This window comes from Tyto alba, unplaced genomic scaffold (genome assembly GCF_018691265.1).
Source record: "Tyto alba isolate M040663 unplaced genomic scaffold, T.alba_DEE_v4.0 Super-Scaffold_40, whole genome shotgun sequence".
In the NCBI taxonomy this organism is placed as follows: Eukaryota; Metazoa; Chordata; class Aves; order Strigiformes; family Tytonidae; genus Tyto; species Tyto alba.
The window spans coordinates 21,131,282-21,151,716 of record NW_024881316.1 but is presented as its reverse complement, the minus strand read 5'-3'; the positions used below and the strand labels follow the sequence as shown (position 1 = coordinate 21,151,716).

The 20,435-nt window shown below is 34.8% G+C and overlaps 1 protein-coding gene across 1 annotated transcript in view; it reads right to left on the bottom strand.

Moving 5' to 3' along the window:
• EYS (eyes shut homolog) overlaps positions 1-20,435 on the bottom strand; it is a 1,055,438-nt gene that overhangs the window by 765,300 nt on the left and 269,703 nt on the right. The gene's annotated exons all lie outside the window — the stretch shown is intronic.

The window sequence follows — 20,435 nt, the reverse complement described above, 5'->3', positions numbered from 1 at the left end:
TTAGGACCCTCTCTGGGACACTCGTTAACTTTCCTGTGTGTCTTTTCAGCTGGGAGGAACATAACTGGACATTGCATTCAAGGTATTGCCTAAAAACTGTCAAGTAGAGCTGAGTAACCACATCCCTTGGTCTACTCACAATATGCTAGATGTTGCAGCCCAGGATATGGCTTGTCTTTCTTGTTGCTAAGGTACATATCACTGGCTCAAATTCAGTTTGCTGTCCATCACAACACCAGGGCCTTCCTGCCAGAAATATGCTACTATGAGCTTGTAGGGGTAAAGACCCCACCTTGTGTGCTCTTTGGGGTTATTCCGGTTACAGGACTTTACACTTAACCTTGTTGAACTTTGTGTGATTCTTGTCGGCCCAGTTTTCTAGCCTGTTGTGATCTCTCTGTATGGGTGCTCTTCCGTCTGATGTATCTACTTCTCCACCCAGTTTGATGATATCCATAAACTTGGTGATGATATATTCAGTCCCATCATCCATACGGACTAGAAAGATATTGAATAGTATCGAACTCTGAGTAAATCCACTCATGTATAGTTGCCATTTTGACTTCAAGTCATTATCCACCATCATGTGAGCTCAGTAGCATAGGTTGTTTTCCACCAGTTGGGGTCTATCTATCCAATCTGTTCCTTAACCATCTTGTCAACAAGGATGTTGTGGGAGACTAGGTCAAATGCCTTACTGAAAACAAAGGTAGATAAACACAGCTCTCCCATCATTCAGTGTACAAACTTTCATCACTGAAAGCAATCAGGTTGGTTAAATCCAATTTACCTTTGATAAATATGTGTTGGCTTTTGCCAATGAAACTGCCACATAAGAATGCAAAACCACACTGCCCAGTAATGAGTCTGTCTACAAACAGCAGTGATGCTTCCAGCAAGGTAAAAGACTATGTCTGTGTGGACAAAAAATACAATGAAAATGTTGAAAGTGGCCTCAAAAATTCTTTCAAAACATCATGTAATCATACACACAGTATGTTTTTTTTTTTTTTTTTTTTTTAAAAAAAAAAAAACAACTCTAAATTACAGCTCTCCACTATCACTGCAGTGTGGAAATAATTTAGCCCTGTCCTGTACCTCAATTTCTCTCATACCTCTGAGAATTGTATTTGGGCTCTACAGAAGTTATTGTCTTGTGATATTAACACACATTTTTGAGGCAGAAATGAAGGAAAGTTAACTTTCCTTTCCAAATATGGCTGAACACTTTGATTACAATTTGGTCTTAATTTAATGGTAATTCCAGTTACTATAAACTTAAAAGTTTTAAGAAAGAGAGCAAAGAAAGGATTTACTTAGCTATAAAGTGTTTATTAAAGCAATGTCATGCCATGATTTGCATACTATTTTAGTACATTTCTATATCATTCCATGTCCAATCCTGCATCTTCCTGCATCTTCCTTGGGAATTAGGCTCTTTGTTCTGATGCATGTGTCTTTAGATCCTTAGTTTCACTGAAATATAATTCATTGTGTTTAGATAAAATATCTTATATAATAATTAAGGGTCAGAGTATTGATCCTAAAGTCCCTATCTGTGTGCCAGGTAACCAAATCTTGAGGTTACTTTGCATATTTTCAAATAGCAGTTGAATTCTGTGAATATTGATATCATTCATGAGTGATGGACTACTAAACAGTCTGGTAATTATACACTGTAATTAAGTAATCATTGAAATTCAACTAAAAGAACAAAATTCAGTATAAAATACATTTTGATGAATGCCCTTAGCATTAAGAATATTAACGTCCTTTTAGAAATGTATGTAGGACCAAATTGTAAGTAAATACTGGAGTAGTAGGCTAGTTTAGCTTTTTCACTATGGCTAGTTAACAGCCTGTTTCATCTCTTAATGTGCAGGACACAATAAAGTAGAATGGTAATTTTTTTTTTTTTTTCTAAGCTGTTCTTAATAAGGATAAGCACCAAAATACACAACTAAAAAGATATAAACATTTGAATTTTGGGGGAGTTTCATGTTTTTTTCTGATTTTATTTCTATTTTCAGTTAATTTATTGTTGCAGAGAGCATGAGTCTATATTATAACTCATTATAAATATATGCTTGTTATGTTTATTAGTTATATTTATTAAAAGAAAGTATATGGAATTGATATAGATATGAGGAACAATCTCTTGAATGACAATAAATCTTTTATAGTCAGGATCTTCTCTCTATTATTTATATAAAAAGAAAAAAAAACACCAGTATATTTACCAGTAAAACTGAATTACAAGACAGAACCTTCCAAGGAAATGAGAGAGGGTGTTCTAGGGCAACAAGACTATAGAAATAGAAACAGTTCTGTCTGCAAGCTGCAAACAATATAGAATTCAACCAATTTTAAATGTTGTAAGGTGAGTTGATCTTTTCTGTTAATACATGGAAACTTCTGACCCGTATATAGTTGGTGTACTCATCCTTCGAGCCTGTTCTATTCCCTTTAATAAAGAGAAACCCTAGTACAGCAACATTATCTGGCTCATAGTCTTATATTTATTTATTAAAAAATCTGCACTCAAGTGTTATTCTTACTTTGAATTTAAAAAGAAAGTAAAAAATTTTAAAATAATAATGATAATTGAAATAGAATGGCAGAAACTTGAGTGACATATGGAGCTAGTTACATGACACGACAGATTGTATGTGTCTAGAGATGTCTTAAATAAGGAATTTGGGGTGTTCTTAAATGGCAATAATTTCTCAAAAAAAACCCAACCCAACCCAAACCAAACCAAACCAAAAAAGAAGTTTGAACTTTTAAAGAAAAAATTACTGACAGAGAGGGGGGAAAAGGACCTCAGTAAAAAGGATCCAATTAGATGTGTTTGATTGAGATAAAAACTCCAACCAAGCTGCCATACCCATAGTTGACTACTAAGACATGTGACAAATTGCTGTTTTCCATAGTTCCAGAACTCTGTGCACCTGATCTGTTGCCAGAGATTGTTAGAATATCATATTTCTTCTCTCATTTGTTACTGAGGAGAAAAGTTATTGTGTTGGTTCTTTGGCTCTAGTACCTTTTCCAGTCGAATGTGTTTCCAGTGTTAGCATGCTTCTGCTGCGCCACATCTATCTGCTGATGGCTGCACACTCCCCTATCCATCCTCTGATTTGGCTCTCTGCTGTCTATCGAGCTAGTCTAGCGTCACTTCAGTCAGTTCTACACCCCGGGCTTTATAGGTAGTATTCACACTCTCTTCATTTTTCCCAAACCTCTTTTCTCAATTGTTCAGTACTGCTTGCTCAGACAAATGCTCACCTTTAGCTGATCCATGGTTTTCATTTACTTCTGTCATTTTGTCAGGTCCAGGATTTAAATTTTGACTTTCAATCATTTTATCAAAATGGCTTAAATTGTTAAGAAAGCTTGACCACATCTTCAAAGATGTAGTTATGAGACTCAGAAGATGTAATGCGTATCTCCCAAAACATGAAAACTATGATTTATTGTGGGAATGTGATTAGAGATTTTAGGCTACGAAAGAAAGAAAATGAAGCACTATGGCAACACCACTTTTTTATTTATTTTAATTTTGGCTAAAAGATTATTTTTTCCAAACCAATTTTTTCTATTAAAATGTTTTGATTTATTTTATTTTGTTTTGTTTTTCCAACATAAAAAGAAATATACACAGAAACTAGATGCAGTTTGACAGCCAAGGCAGCATTTTAGCATTCTGATATTTTTCCAGTTCTTCCAAACTAGCAGTTCATAAAGTAAGCTCTTTTTCAAATCTACACTCATCTTGGTTTGTTCACATGATTCACTGTAATCAACCAACAAAATCCATATCATTTCAACAGTCAAGATTTTACCTTGGCTTTCTGAAGTCTTTCTATTAAGATCCCACTTCTTTAGCTACACCCAGTAATTGAAGACTGTTGTTCTATTTTTTCCCATGTAAATACATATTGCAATAAAGCCTGTTATCTACAGTATAAGAAAATCCCAACTATAGGAGCATTACTGTGTTACGGGTCTTTTGTGACCAAGCAACCTCTCTCTAATTTTACTAGGGATGGTGGCATTTTTGGGGACAGGAAGGAGGAGGGAAGCACATATTGCAGAATAATGATGACCATTTTCTATGGGCTACTCTTTTGGAGCAATACTTTGAGAAAAGTAGGCTTTTAAACAGGTTTAAAGTGTCTCAAAGTATAGAAGTGAAAAGCTGGTAAGAAGTGAAAAGCTGGTAAGACCTTTCTGAGTTTTGTCATATTAATTTGAAAATCAGCTATACCACGTGGTATTTTAGTTGTAAACAATAAAAAGTCTAAATACTACTTTTAATGTGACAGCAGGTACTTCCTCAAGAAAACTCATTAACTCACTCATCATATTCATCCACTGCTTTTAGGATTGTTCTTCTGGAGGCATCTCACATGCATTTCACTGAGCAATCAAGTTTGGTTGGTAATGACTGGGATTTTGATGATTTGGAACATGTTAATTCTTCCATAGAAAATAAATAATTAGAAGACACTTAGTATAAATAATTATTTCTGTGGATTTCATTAAGTAGAATAAATAATTATTTTATTCATCTAAAAACATCAATCAATACGCTTTCACAAATGACAGCAACATTATAGACATTGGCACTTTTCACTAATATTCCTTCAGATGTCCTGAAAACCAGCTGGCTTTATAAAAGGCAACAAGATAGCTAGTGTATGCAACTTAATATATGTCCCGATAGCCTATCTTTTGTATTAGGTATAAATCTTCCTGAAATGCAAGATTATTTTATATTTTTTTCTCTAAATTCTAATAAAGCTTTTTATGAAATGTCAAGTCTCATTATTTCTTGAGAGTCTTGGTTATTAATTTCTCCTTCCAAAGCAAGATAGTATTTTGTATGTTAGAAAGTATACAAAAATCTGTTCTTTTTAACTTGTTGAACAGTTCTATCTTTGTTATAAATTTGAAATATAAAGAAATTATAAAACGGAGACTAAGAAATAATATCTTAAGCATTGAAATAGTTTATGGTTATCTTGATATCATATAAAATAAACTGTATGTGATGATGTTCTTCATGAAGCAAACCATGTAATACTCTTTTTTGCACATATGCGTGAAAGAAGTCCCTTAAATTCACTAATTTCAAATTCCAAAAAGTCATGAGTTTAAAAGTGCTATTTCTACATATTCCATGAAAGTGAAAGTTGAGTTCTGATGCTTATAATGACTGGAAAGCTTTACCATTAGATCTCCTCTTCTAACACCGTAGAGAACTCCTGAAGGATCTTGGCCTCCACGTGGCTAAAATTAGGCATGTTATCTTAAATGTAAAAAAATTACAGTCTATGATAAGGATGTCATAATACCCAAATATGCAAATACTGCTATCAGTCTTTCAGCTTGCAGTGATGCAGGATGTTCTCTGTCCCATGATTTTCTATCTTACATATGTTGTTTAATTCCAAGCAAAAAGGGTGGGAATAGAAAACTGTTTAATAAATATACCTTTCCAACATGTGATCAAAAAGGACAACTAAGATGTGAGAGAGAAGAAAAAAATTTGTAAAATTAACAACCAAGAATAGGGTTTGTATTACTAATCATAAAAATTTACAGCACAGATTTACATCATACAGCTGATCTAGTTTTCCTAATGACTTTTAAATCAGCAGTGAAAAAACAAAGGCATTTATGGATTGTGAATCATAAACTGGTAAATATTTAAAACATTATGTGGTAAGAGTCCTGAAAGTTTTAATCTCTTTCCTTTGACAACATAAGGTTTTAAGGTATGTTGTGAATATATAGATTGGACTCCTAAATCTTTGTCTATCCCAGGTAAAACAGTAAAACCTGTTGGTGGCATGTGTGTTTCTCCTCATGCTTAACATAGAGCTAGAAATTGCAGGACTAGCTTAAAAGAGCTGGATGACTAAATTTTTGATGCAAGTTATAGCATGAAGGATTAAACTGTGTCAGTCCTCATCAAGTCATGTCTTTAATCCTTTGTCTATAGTAGCTAAGAATGTAGATTCTGTATCGTAAAAATTTTGACTCGGAGTGGAAAGGAAGGACGAAGGAATAAGCAAGTCTTTTGTTTGAGAATTTTTTTTTTTTTTTTGATTGGGCTATATATGAACCAAAGGAGGTTGTTTATGAAATCTTAGCATGCATTTTTTCCACAAAGAAGACTTTCTAAAATACAAGAACTACTTTTGCTAACAATTGACTAATGCATGAGGCAGACTAAGATAACTGAGTGTGCAATGGCAAATGATTAGGATGTTTTTGAAGAAGGAGTTAAAAACCTCTTGGAATGACAAAGTATAACATAATAATGAGGAAAACTGATCTATGTTGAAAACTTGAGCCTCCACTAATGAGGAACTCTACAAGGTATAATATACAACAAGGAGAAGCATTAAAGATTTTATAAATAATACCTTCCCCAGATAATGTTCCAGTTACAGCAAGGACAATTTAGACTTCTGTATTTTGCCAAGATAAATAAATCCATTCATTAACTATGAATGTTCTATCTAATTAAAGAGTCCAGAATAGAATTTTACTTTCAGGCATACACCTTCAGTTCCTCGATTACTTCAGTAATGTCTGTGTGTCAAGAGTTAAGCTTTCAGGTTGAAGTTCACAGATTGTAAATGACTAATAAAAGGCCTTCCCTCCCCACAAAATGCCAGATCTCCTTTTATTCATGGTAGACGTGGTAGGAAAAGAGCTGTAGATGAATTTACGGGGTTTTTTTGTTTGGTTTTTTTTTTTTTTTTTTTTTTTTACCATGACTGGAGATCATAGAAAGGAGATGTTGGTAATGAACATTATGAGAAAAAAAAACAAAAACAAAACTAAAAAAAAACCCAACACAACAAACCCAAAGCATTAGAAGAAGCCATCACTAACATACAAGTCTAGTAGCTGAATGAACATGATTATGGTTATGTGTTGCTACAATATTTTTTGTGTCAATGTCATTTGAAGCCTTTGTATTGACACTTAGGACATTTCTGAGGGGATTGCTACTCTTAGAATTAACCTAGCAAGGAAAAGTGGATACTTGTAGCAGGTTTTTTGCATTTCTATCTCTACTGAGTGTATTGCAGGACTGTATAAAAGAACTAGCACTGGTTGAAAATGGGGCTTTTTTAGTGTACCTCTAGAGATGTAAAAAAAAAAAAAAAAAAAAGTAAAATTGATTTAGTTAAAGTAATGTTGCACTGGATTTGATACATTATTAAAACATGAGAAAGGATGAGGCAGTGAAAGAGATGTGTAATCTGATCTAAATTCAGGAAGATTTGGACAAAATATTACATACATTTTAGAGAATAAAATTCAGCCATATAAAGGCTTGAGGCTAAAGAAAAGCTGTATATTTCAAAGCATTCCTGTCCTGGGTTTGAGTGAGCGGTGGGCTTTTTGGTAACAGTTGAGGGAGGACTACAGCAGTGGCCACCTGTAAGAAGCTCCTTGAAGCTACCCCGGCGCCAAGTCAGCCCCACCTCTGCACCAAGGCCGAGCCAATCAGTTGTGACTCTGCGATAACATATTTAAGATGGGACCAGGGAAGAGGAGTCAGACTTGTGAGACGGAGTTGTGACATCTACATGAACACCAAGGTCAGTGGAGGAATGGAGGAGGAAAGGAGGGTGGAGGGGTACTGGAGCAGAGGCCCCCCTGTATCCTGTGGTGAGGCAGCAGGGCGGCCCCCCCTGTCCTGCCTATGGGGGTCTGCGGTGGAGCAGATGCTGATAAATGGACTCTGGGTGGCCCCGCATGACTATTTAAGGTGGCTGTTCCTGAAGGCGGCTCGGACCACGTGGGAAAAAGTAGCCTCCGCTGTTGCAGTTCAGCTCTGAGATGTTTACAACATGCGGGGTCTCCCACGCCTGAGCAGCGAGGGAAATGCTGCTGTCCATGAGAGAAACTCAAGTTGGAGAAAAGTTGTGGATGATTATCTCCTGTGAGAGGGGGACCACACTGGAGCAGGGGGAAGAAGTTCCAGAAGTTTTTACCCCGCTACGAAGATGGAAAAGCAACAGCACTGACTGCACCCCTCATTCTCTGCCCACTGTGCCACTGAGGGGAGGAGGTAGAGATATCAGGAGCAGAGCTGAGCCCGGGAAGAAGGGAGGGGTGGGGGGAAGGTGTTCTCAAGATGTGGCAATGCTTCTCACTGTCCTACTCTGTCTCTTAAGTGTTGCTTTTCTTAGTGCCTGTAATAAATGTATGTTCTTTTTTTCTCCCCTAACAAGTCTGCCTTTTGCCCATGACCATAATGGGTGATTTATCTGTCCCTGTCCTATCTCAAATACCAAGCCTTGTTTTATTTTATTCTCAGAGCTGGGGACAAAGGGGGGAAGTGAGTGGCTGTGTGGCACTCAGTTGCCCTCTGAGCTCAAGCCATGACAATTCCTTAAGCCCCAATTTGCCTAAAATAGGCCATCCTTAAATTATTATTTTTTTTTAAATCATAAAGACATTTTAATAAATGTAACTCATACATTGTAATTAATTTACTTGGAAAAATCCACAATAGATTCTGAACTGAATATTGTTGAAAAACATGGAGATTTGCCACTATGCTAACTTTTTAAAAAATGTTTTTAATATTGACTATTAAAGATGTTATATTTTTTCAAGTATTGTAAGAACAGACACCTTTGTTTGGTCTTCCAAACTCAGCTACTGACCTAGTATGAGCTCCTCTTTCCCCACTTCCCAAAAAAAGGGTAATACTGGATCAATATTGAATATTAAAAGAGAAAAAAATTGTTTATGAATATAAAGGCCAGAGAACCACTGTAACCCACTTGCATTGCTGTCGGCTGAAATTATACGTGAATGTTTAAGACCCTGTATCATTTTGCCTTATTGAACAGAAAAACTTGTTAAAATCATCTTTTCATATATATATTGTGTTTAATATCTGAGAAAAAAGGGAAGTGAAATATTAAGTAAGAATGCTTAATATTAAAAATAAACAGATTTTCAACCTGTTTACATTAGTCACCTAACTGAAAGTGTTTTGCTTCAGACCTGCAACTTTATGCATACAACAACCACTGATGTTAATAGGCAATATTTTTTCTCCCATAGACACTTAGAGAGTTTAGGTAAATAGAGGGATGTTTGTGACAGAGGTCTGTGTTCAGTCATCCCATGGCAAAGTTTGGTCAATATGAAGCACCTAAGCCAAATTTTTAAAGACTTGTCTTATGCAGAGTGAACACCTATGAAGGCCACAATTGTTATTCATAAATAGTTATTTTTGAATTATTCACAAATAATTTACAAAATCTAAAATTACAAGGAAAAAGTACAAAAGCAAAATAGATTAAAATCTCATTTAGTTAAAACTCTTGTATCAGATTATACATCCATTGCCTTAAATTCTACGTGTCCTGAAGGAAGACGTTCTTATTCCAGGACTTCAGAGCTATTCGATAGATTTTAGATTATAGACAGAAAATTCTTGCAGATTCCAGTATTGAATTAAAAGAATGCAAATAAGTTTAAGAAATTGTGTTCAGTTTTCTCAGTGAAATGACAATAAGGGGAACAAAAGTTTCCCAAAAAACTAAATGTAAATAGTGATGCTAATCTCCCAGTGTTCAGTTCATAGTTAATATGATTAGAAAACACTTTGGTGAATTATTCAGAGCAATGAAATTTAATTCCTGATCTGAACTGCCTACTGGAAAAGCCTTTCATTCTTTCCATCCCTCCAAAGGAAGATAGGAAAGATAACATTTACACTAAATTGCCAGTTTTTGTGAATCCAGATTTAATATGTGTCATAGTTCTCGTTGCAAGTTTTTGGCAAAACAAACACAATAAATGAAAATCTTTAGGTCCTTCAGAAAACAAACAACACACAAAAACCTCCTAGCACTTCATACTAGAAGAAAAAATCCATACTCAGTATGTATCACACTGACCATGTTTTTCTTTGGTTTGTGTTTTTTATGTTTGAAACAGGTTCTTTAGATTCCTACTGAGATATTCCATGACAAAATACTGTCATAATAATTGTACTTTGAAGTATTACTTGTACCCTACTTTTATCCTAATTTTATTTCTGAAGACAGAGTATAGTTCTGTCATGGGCTTCTTATTCTGGAAAAATTAAACCTTTTAATAATTTTATTTATTATTTTCCTTATTTATTATTTTCCATTATTTTTCTTCAGTCTTCCTCAGAAGATATGGCTATGTACCTTTATCATAGCAGTGGATAAAGGTAATTCTCTGTTCACTTTGAATAGAGAGCCCTTGCATTATAGCAAAAGTCCACAGGAATGAAAGTAGTATAAAATCTGGCAAACAGGAGAAACTTCAAGAGAGACAGTCTTTCTCACTGTGGGTGACCATGGACATCAAATTACATATGGTTTTGCAATGTAATATGACAGAAGAAAAGTCAATGCAATTCAGCAAATGTAACAAGTCATGGAAGATGGTGACAGTTGTTGTTCTATACAGCTCATGGTATCACACCCAAACATGCCATTCTATTGCATGTACCTTGGCACCAGAGAAGTTGTTGATAGAAAGACTTGAGAAGATAATTTGTGTTGAAAGACTGAATGTTTGAAGTAAAAAAAAGGTAACTAGAAAGTCATAGGTGGGTGAAAGAAACAATTATTCACTGATAACTTCCTACATATACCTGAAGAATGGAAATGACTAGTGGAATTAGCTATTTGCTGTGCTATTGGAGACAGGCAACAGCAGAGCTAATTTTATCTCAAAGCATACTAGAATATGTTACAAATCTGTTTAACTAAAATGTACCTTGATCAATGTTAATATATTAATGAATTTAGTAATCTTTAGTATATAATTGCATCTCACCTTAAGGAATGAAAACAGGGAGGAAAATATATGGAAGTGTGGTTGGTTAACCCCAGTGGGCAACTGAACCTGACACAGCCACTTGCTAACTGCCCCACAGTGGGATGAGGGAGAGAACTGGAAAGGTAAAAATGAGAAAAAAATCACCGTCTGAGATAAAGGCAGTTTAATAGGTAAAGCAAAGCTGTTCATGCAAGAAAAGCAAAATAAGGAATTAATTCACTACTTCCCATTGGCAGGCAGGTGTCCGGCCATCTCCAAGACAGCCAGGCTTCATCATGCATAACAGTTACTTGGGAAAACAAATGCCATAACTCTGAATGTCCCTCCTTGCTTCTTCTTCCCCACAGCTTTTATTGTTGAACATGACATCATACGTTATGGGAGATCCCTTTAGTCAGCTAGGGCCAGCTGACCTGGCTCTGTACCCTTACAACTTCTTATGCAACCCCAGCCAAGCCCTGATGCTGTACAAGCACTGCTTAGCAAGAGCTGAGACATTGTAATGTTATCAACACTATTTTGGTCACAAATCCAAAACACTACACTATATGAGGTGCTATGAAGAATATTAACTTTATCCCAGCTAAAATCAATACAGATGAAAAATAATTTAAAGGTTTGTTTTGGGTGACAGGGAATTTAATTCCATGAGAAGAAAGTTAAATGGACTTGCTTGAAAAAAAGAAACTTGAATTGCACCAAGAAGTCGACAGATCAATTTTTAACAAAATCCCAGTTAACAAAGCTGAATAATCCTTTTGAGATTATACACAATCTGTACTGTGCTGTTTCTCTGTTAGTTGATGCACAGACTCCCCATCCAGCTGTCAGAAGCATGCTTTTTATTCTCTTGAAGTCCAGCTGACACAGACGTCACAGAGTTACAAGTTCAAGGAAGCAATCTGCTGAGTCCTCTCAGGGACTACTTGGGTTGTTCACTGGATTCCTGCCTGGTGAGTAGAAAGAAAAACCAGATAGCCAATTTCCTATCTAAGCATCCTTTATCCAAAATAGGCTGGACATAATAACCATGCCTACTTATGATGACAGACTGGAAGTCCAAACAGACCTTCTACACTGCTATCTGCAAAGGAATGATTGTTCATCATGTGACAGTATTCAACAATGATAAATTTGCTATTCAGAGGTGGTCTGCAAGGATATGAAGTATCTTTTCCCAGCCCTGTTACCAATTTCAAGTCACAGACGGTTAAGAAGTAAAAAAAATACAGCAGGGCTGCATTGTCATACAGGAGTATAAAAGTTGTAATAAAAGAAGGCATAGAAATGAAGAATGATGACATATTCCCATGAAGTACAACATGGCTTATCATTCAGGCTCAAGCAAAAAAAACCCCATATTTTTATTCAATTACAAATATTATGGAAGATAGAAGAAAACTATAGACAGGGCAAGTAAAGAAGTTGATGTATGTGCTGGGTTTCTGTGTCGTGTTTTTTTGGTAGAGGGGGATGGGGCTACAGCAGTGCCCCCTATGAGAAGCTTCTTGAAAGCTCCGCCGGCTCCAAGTTGGAATTGCCTCTGGCCAGGACCAAGCCAATAAGCTGTGTCTTTTTGATAACGTATTTAAGAAGGGGAACCTGAGAGGGGGTTGGGACTTGTGAGGAGGAGTTGTGAGAAGGATGAACACCGAGGTCAGTGGAAGGAAGAAGGACGTGAGGGTAGGTGTGCTGGAGCAGAGACCCCTATATTCCATGGTGAGACAGCAGGGCCATCCACCCTGACACACATGGAGGTCCAGGGTGGAGGAGAGGCCAACCTGAAGCCTGGGGAGGAGTCCACACCAGGACAGGCATCTGTACTTAAAGGAGGCCACGACCCTGAGGGGAGAATTAGTACCTGTTGTTGTGGTTTGGCGCTGGGAGGACTGCAACACGCAGGGGTGAGCCACGCCAGAGCAGCATGGGAATGGCTGTGGCCCATGAGAGAAGTCATGCTGGGGAAGGTTTGTGGAGGGCTGACTGTAGTGAGAGGGGAGCCACGTGGAGCAGGGGAGGAACGTATGGCGTTCACCCCATCACCTGAGAAGGAAGAAGCAGAAAACTGACTGTAATCCCCATCCCCTGCTGCCTGCACTGCTGGGGGAGGAGGTAGATCAGGAGCAGAGCAGAGCCTGGGAAGAATGTTGTAGTAAACCTCGGTGAGATGTTCAGATGGTCTTTTCTTAAGAAACAGCTATGCCAAATTGATCACTGATTGACTTTATTTTATTGCTAATTACATCAGCATTGATTTATTGTTATTAAAGTGAACTGTGTGAATCTGGTCTAAGGCCTTTGTGGTTGTGTTTGACCTGAGTACCTGACTTCAAGGACTACCTATTAAGGCTGGATGCAACAACTGAATAACGTGGGCAGCCTAGACTGTAATTTGGCTGCAGCAAAACCATGCTATTAATTAATTTATATTTTTATTTTTAATTGTGAGAGGCGTAACATATGCAGATAGTATGCAGCTTGCCCCAAACATTCTCAGTGTACTTCAATAATTCAGGCAGTAGCTTTACTATTCCAGTCCTGAGTTATTCTTTAAAAAGGACTGCCAATTATTGTTGAACTTAATAAAAATGTGTGGTATCTTTTGTGAGCTTTCATTTTATTGAACTTTTTAATGGTGCCTTATTACAGCTTATTTTCACTGTCGAATACAGACTGCAATTTTGTCCTTATCATCCTGCTGCACATAACTTCCCTCATGTTATTTCTTTGATGGTTCACATTTAGTTATAATACATACACATTTTCCATGTGTCCTTTTCAGATCTAGTCAGTGGATCAAAGCAAAAAATTGTGCTTTATTAAAGTAGATTAACCCTTTTTGGAACCTTAAAGGTATAATGAGAGTAACAGAGAAGAAAACTGTGAATCGCAAAAGACCCATCCCCAAAATTCAGTTGTAAAAATGGAAGAAAGGCATCAAAAAAAGACTAAGGAGACCTCTGTCTATTTTTATTGCAGTATCTCTAGTCACAGAGAAAATCAATTCAGCTGTGATTCACCTCTCATCTCATCTACCTTCAGCAGTCTCAAACTTAGTTTTCTAAATCTAAGTCCTCTCAGTTTAAGTTCTGGTACAAGAGACTGGTACCTCTAGCAAAATGTTCATCCTACCTGTATTCACATTGTCTCTACAACTAAAAATTACAGAAAGCAATACTTAATATATCCAACCATTTCCTATTTTGTTCACAACAATGATGATTGCACGTAAAAAACAAACAAAACCTACTGAACTTTCTGGATTAGATTATTGCCTATGATACTGTAAAATGAAAGCGCATACATAAAGCACATTGTATAATTGTCCCTAATATAAACCAGGTATCACAGACACTATTATAATACAAAAAAAGCAATACCTTCTATCATGTATGTCACCTGTTTTTTTTTATATGGATAAAATAGAAATATCTATCCATTGAATTAACATACAATGAAAGTGAGGAGCAGCACAGGACTAATGCAGAAGTGGCTTTTGAAACTCCAAAAAGGGAGGTTGCCATGGAAACAGTCAGGTTAAAAATCTTTGCGCTGCTACAATTTTATTTAGCTGCTGCTTAGTCTTTATGTTATTTTAATAAATTAATCTTCCTCAAGACATTAATTATTTTATTTTTCTCAAAACAAGATGCTGTGTTAAGAATTTCTCTGATGCAAGGCAACAACTAATGACATTTTCATCTCTACTGAAACATAAAAAAATGAAAACTTCCATTTTACTCCTACACTTATCGAGATGAAAGACTAAAAGAGGAAGGTGAGTAAAAGAGTGAGTCACTCTCTCCATAAAAGGTTATCCTGTCATTCTAGACAATGTTTTACTAAGTGTGAACTAAAAGGAAGAAGAAAACACGTATAAACACTCCCCACAAATTTGAAACACTTAAATTATTTATTCTATATGAATGTTACATGAACTGAAAAGGTCAACTAACAGAGTTCATCTATAAAAGTAAAAAAAAAAAAAAAAAAAAAAAGTTTTAAAATTAAAACAAGTAAAATCTGTGCCACATTAATCGGAGAAGTAATACAAATACTCAGGTGACAAAGTAAAAAAAAAAAAAGTTTGCTAACTATCCTGCCTGTAAGAAATAGAAGTTTAATTATTCCGTGTGAGCATACCTGCAACAAATAAGAGTTTTTAAATATTATTCTCAAATACAAGAAGTGTTAAATGTCATCAGGAGAAGAATGGAAAGAGCAACTTGTGGCACATCTTCAGAAAACAATCTGAAGCAACAAATATGAAACAAACTTAAAAGAAAAAAAAAAAAAATAGTGTTTCAATGAGCAATATAAATTGTCAAAATGACAAACATAAGGGACAAATAAAAACAATCTGAAGACATGAGAATGTACAATGAAGCTACAAGTCAGTAAAAGATACAGGAAATGAATCCATGGGTTTTGAAAGTGTGCATGTTATCTTTTGGAACAAGAGCAGATCTAACACTCTCCATTGACATTTTTTTTCCTGCTGAAAATGCTGGTTCAGTGATAGCTAAAATATTTTGTGGACACATTAGTCTTAACAAATCTCGGAGAACCACTTGGTTTAAATACTGTCTTTTAGGGCTTCCTTGGCAGTTTTCTGCCTTTCAATTTTCTTTACATACTGTGTGAAGAATTATACTCACTCTGAATCAAGCCAAAACCATGTTAGCTCCAAAGCACATATTAAATTGAATATCACATACTAGCTGTGTATATATCATCATTGAAATTTCCTCTGCCATTCCTTCTGTTAATGAAGATGGCATTATGTTGCAGTTTTATTACACTGAATTCAGAATACAAATTAGTCAATACTGATCAATCCTTATGTTTCTGATGAAAAAGATCACATGGCGACAGTGAAAGATGGAAAGACACTAACTTCTAGTGCCTATCATGTTTTCCCTAGTAATTTTCGATCTGGCTGAAGTTTTTCTCTGCTCCAATGAAAAAGGCAGGAGTTTCTTCCAATAGAATTGATGGAAAGCATCTTTCTAGAAGGCATAATTTAATAATGCAAAACTTTTTGCTGTGTTGGAACACAGATTTCATACTCAGAATTCCTTGCTTTTCCATTGCTATCTTCCATGCATATCTGTTATAGGTACAATTCTTGCCTCTGTCAAAGTACTGAGCAGAAGGTTTGTCTAGGGCCTTTCCACCCTGCTTATAGGACTTACTGTTATGGTGCTTTTACCGTATTTCAGGAATCTTAAACAGAATTTCTTATGTTAATTATGTTGCTGGCTAACCTGGATTTAAATATTTTAGAACTTTCTTGCTACAAACTTTGTCCTTAGGTGCAAGACATACTTAAGGAGGTTAAAATAGTGAAGCCTCCTTTTTTACTTTTCTTTTTATTAAATCTGCTGATCCACAAGGCTGGTGCTTGTGAGTGTGTGGTGGGTTCAGCTTGGATGGCTGCCAGACCCCCACACAGCTGCTTTCTCATTCCCCCTCCTCAACAGGATGGGGGAAGAAAATAATATGAAAAAACTCATGGGTTGAGATAAAGACAGGCAGATCGCTTACCAGTGAGCATCATGGACAAAACAGACTCAGCATGGAGAAAAATAATTTAAATTATTGTCAAATAAAGATAGAGTAGGATGGTGAGAACCATCACTGTAGGAATCAGAGATCAGTTTTACAGAAGCAACTCTTTTAGAAAGTTATAGATATAGAATTATATACCTTTTAGAAAGGTTTACATATATAGATAAAGGTATATAGAAGGACAGGGTGCTGGGCCATCTTGTCTAGACTGTTCTTTTGCCAAGAAATGTTGGGCCTTGAGGACCCTTGAGGTCCCTTCCAACATGGGATTCTATGATTCTGTGACAGATAGGCAGACTGGTCAGGTGGTATATTCTATGCCCCTGAAAAGAAAGCCCTACAGAAAGATGTACTTTTAGCATTATTAAAAAAATTCCCTTGAAAAAATCCACTGTTGATAACCGTGTGCTGTAATCAACCAATACTGTTCATCATCTAAATGGAAATACTATTATCTAAAATGTGAAAGTTCAAATATAATGCTTATAAAATCTCCTGTATAAGGTCATCAGAATATATCAGAAGCCATACTAGCAGTAACCAGTCACTCAAGGTATACTATTATAAAATTACTTTCCTGTTAAACACTTTCAAAAGATGGTTACAGTGTTCACCTGACACCCACGTATGCCTTCTATACAGAAAAAGAACTATGTAATGATGTTGTAAAATATCTAAAGACATTGTCCAATTCCATTTTATCCATTTTATATTACTCTTTTTCCTATTTCTAAGCTTGAGACTCAAAAAAAATTGTACTCTATCACAAAAGCAGTCCACAATAGTTCATTATTTAAAGTAACCTATACCTTTTGATGGATGGGGTTCTTCTGTTATGATACAAAATTAGACTATAGTACAGCATAATTAAAAAAAAAAAAAAAAAAAAACAACAAACAAACAAACAAACAAAAAAAAACACCAACAACAAAAGAATAAAATTTTTCTGCTAACAACCAAACCTAAATACTAAAAAGACAAGAGTTTTCTGTAGTTATGTATTTTTAAAATTTAAGACTCTACTTATGTCAGGTTTCCAGCAATGATAAGATATATTTATGTGAATTAATGATCTGCATGATTAAATGACCTCATTTCATCCTGTTTAGTGACAATATCTTATCAACAGCAAGATGGAGTACTGGAATAATTTCTAAAAATATCTCAGCTGTACCATAGAGAACTTTAATGGTTTATTTTTAAAGCTGCTGAAGGGAGATGTCATATGAAAATAATAGTTTTAGTGTTAAAATTGACAACATGTTAAGACAATGAACTACCTGACAGTAACTAATAAAGCATAAGTTGTATTTCCACAAAACTAGCATATACAAGTTAAACGTGTATATTTAAATTTGATAAATACATATAGTTCTTCTGATTTCTTAACAAGGAAGAGCAATCCTGCTTCTCAAGGACAGAGTAACTGTATATGTAAGTTTGAAAACTAAAACAAATAATTTTTGGGTCATTTTAACTGTGTAGGATACAGAAGCATTTTGGGGTAGGTCTGGGTAGCTGTCTAGAAAGAGAAGGCACACCTAAACTGAAAACAAGGATCCAGGTGAAGGTAAGAGTTAGAATTCAGATTTGGATGAGCAGAAGCCAGTGATCAGAAACCTCAGTTCAAAACTTTCTGTCATCAGCACTGTTCTGCAATTCATATTAGCAGAACCAATTCTTCGACTAACTTGTGGTATTAAATATATTGTGTAAAAATTCACTTTGGAGCAATGTAGAAATTGCAGCAGATTTCCTAAATCAAAGTTCATTGCTTTAGCCCTCAGGCTGTCCTTCCTTTCAGATTTTATAGATGAAGAATTTACTTACTGGTGTTCTCTTAGTTTCTAAAATGTGGGGTTTCTTTCTGGAATAAAAAAATAAGAGTTTGTTTTCATGTTTAACCCTATCAATTCAGTTGCATTTTTGACAATGGATAGGTAGATGAAAAAGGAATTGAGCATACTCTTCCCAAATTTAAATTTTTCCAGAAGTTAGAGTTCTTTACATGTTTTTATGTGCTTCTTTATTACTTAGTATTGAATTCTTATGCATCATATTTAAATATTTCAGCAGTATGTGGTCATTGTGTATTTATTCCATTTACATCCTACTTTAAAAATATGTAAATATTAATTACAAGTTTTTTAAGATCTTCGACTAAGAATGTCTACACCATGACTTTTTTTTTTTTTTTTTTAATTTGGTTTATTACAGTCTTAAATGTATTCTGAAGATAGAGAAATACAGACATTTATATTTAAAAGAGTACACAATTTTTTAAAATGTCTTTTCTTCACTTTTAAAATTGTTCTTATATTCCCCCAAGATTCTTCTCCTAAGAATATATTGAACATGTTTCTAGGATGGTCAGTGGAAAGCAATGAATGGATTTCATATACTACAACACTATATATTCCTTAAAAAAAAAAATTTCAAATTACTAATACTTACTGTTTTGTCATCATAAATAGCTAAAATATATCACTAAGGGTGTCCATCATACTTTATTAGTTTATGTTTACTTAAGCAGACTTATGAGTTTGCCTGATTGAGACAGAACAGATATGAAGATTGATGTGCTAATTATTCTCTTACTTTGAACTTATTATTTCTTACATCAAAAGAGTGAGGTTGAATTTGTATAAATGAAGAGAATACATGTCTTTACTTACAAATATTTGTCTTTTGAAAAACTTTGTTAATTTCTTCAAGGATTTTTTTTTTTAATATTGGGAATTTGGGATAAATATGATTTTGTAATTTTGTATGAGGGTTAAAATGTGATTTGACAAAAGATGTGCTATATGAACTGCCAATGAACCAAAGTAGTACTTTGGTATTTGTGTTACTGTTGTAACTGTAGAACTGTTTAGTACATCAATGAATCCAGGCCAGGCTAATCTCTTGCACCATCACATGGATTAATACTGAGATTCAACTAACAGTAGCAAAGTTTTCAGAGGTAATCTAGTTTCCTGGCATTTAGGAAGAGAAGACATGCCTACTCACATTTTAGAGAGGATGTTTTCTGCACATATGACATATAAAATGTGAATCAGTAAAGTCAAGATTTGGTAAAAATAGTGAAAATTTCAAATTTCAGTAACAGGAAATTTTTGCCATAAAGAGGGCAGAACTGAATCTCGAAAAATAAGAAATATATTTTAACAATTTTAAGTTATTTATTACTGTAATGCTGCAATTCTATCAATATATCTTATTTATTAAAATATGTTTGTGTGATAAATTATTTTCCACAGCTATTCTCAATTTATTGTGATGTGCATCTTACTATTCTAAGGCTAATAAAAAAAAAAAATATTGTTTTCTTTTAGATAAACAAAAGTTATTCTGGCAATACTTACTGTCGTTTTTATGATCATATATAGCAAGAACACTCCAGCAATTAGATTTACTTTTGGAAGGTTCCTATTAAAGTTTCCTATTGATTTATGATTTATTTAGTAGTGAAAAGAATGAAGAAAATGTTTAGAATTTTGCATAGCATAAAGTTATTTTATTTTTATGACCTATGCAAATAAGTTTTTTCAGTAATATCCTATAGAGTAATTAAAAATTAGATAGCAGTATCATAAATTATTCAAAAAGAATAAATATATTTCATATGCTTAGTAAAGAATTTAATGTATCTTTTTTTTTTTTTTTTTTTCTCAAAAAAAGATCTGTGCTCTTACAGAAAAGTGCAGGTACTGTGCTAAATTCAACTACTTCTGTCTTTTGAAACATAATATAAACACATTTAATACATTGAGGAACATCAGTATTGTAAGGAAATCCTCATTTTGGTTGCATCCAACTCTATGTGTTCAGTAGTTTCTATATATTAATTACAGAAGCGTGCAATGTTACTGTGCCTTGGTCTCTATTAACACAGTGACTATTGGTGATGGAGAAAACCCAAAAACTTTGGAATTTCCAGTGGAGAAAATACTGACGTCTTCACACTTGGATTTATGAAAATTTCTGAATAT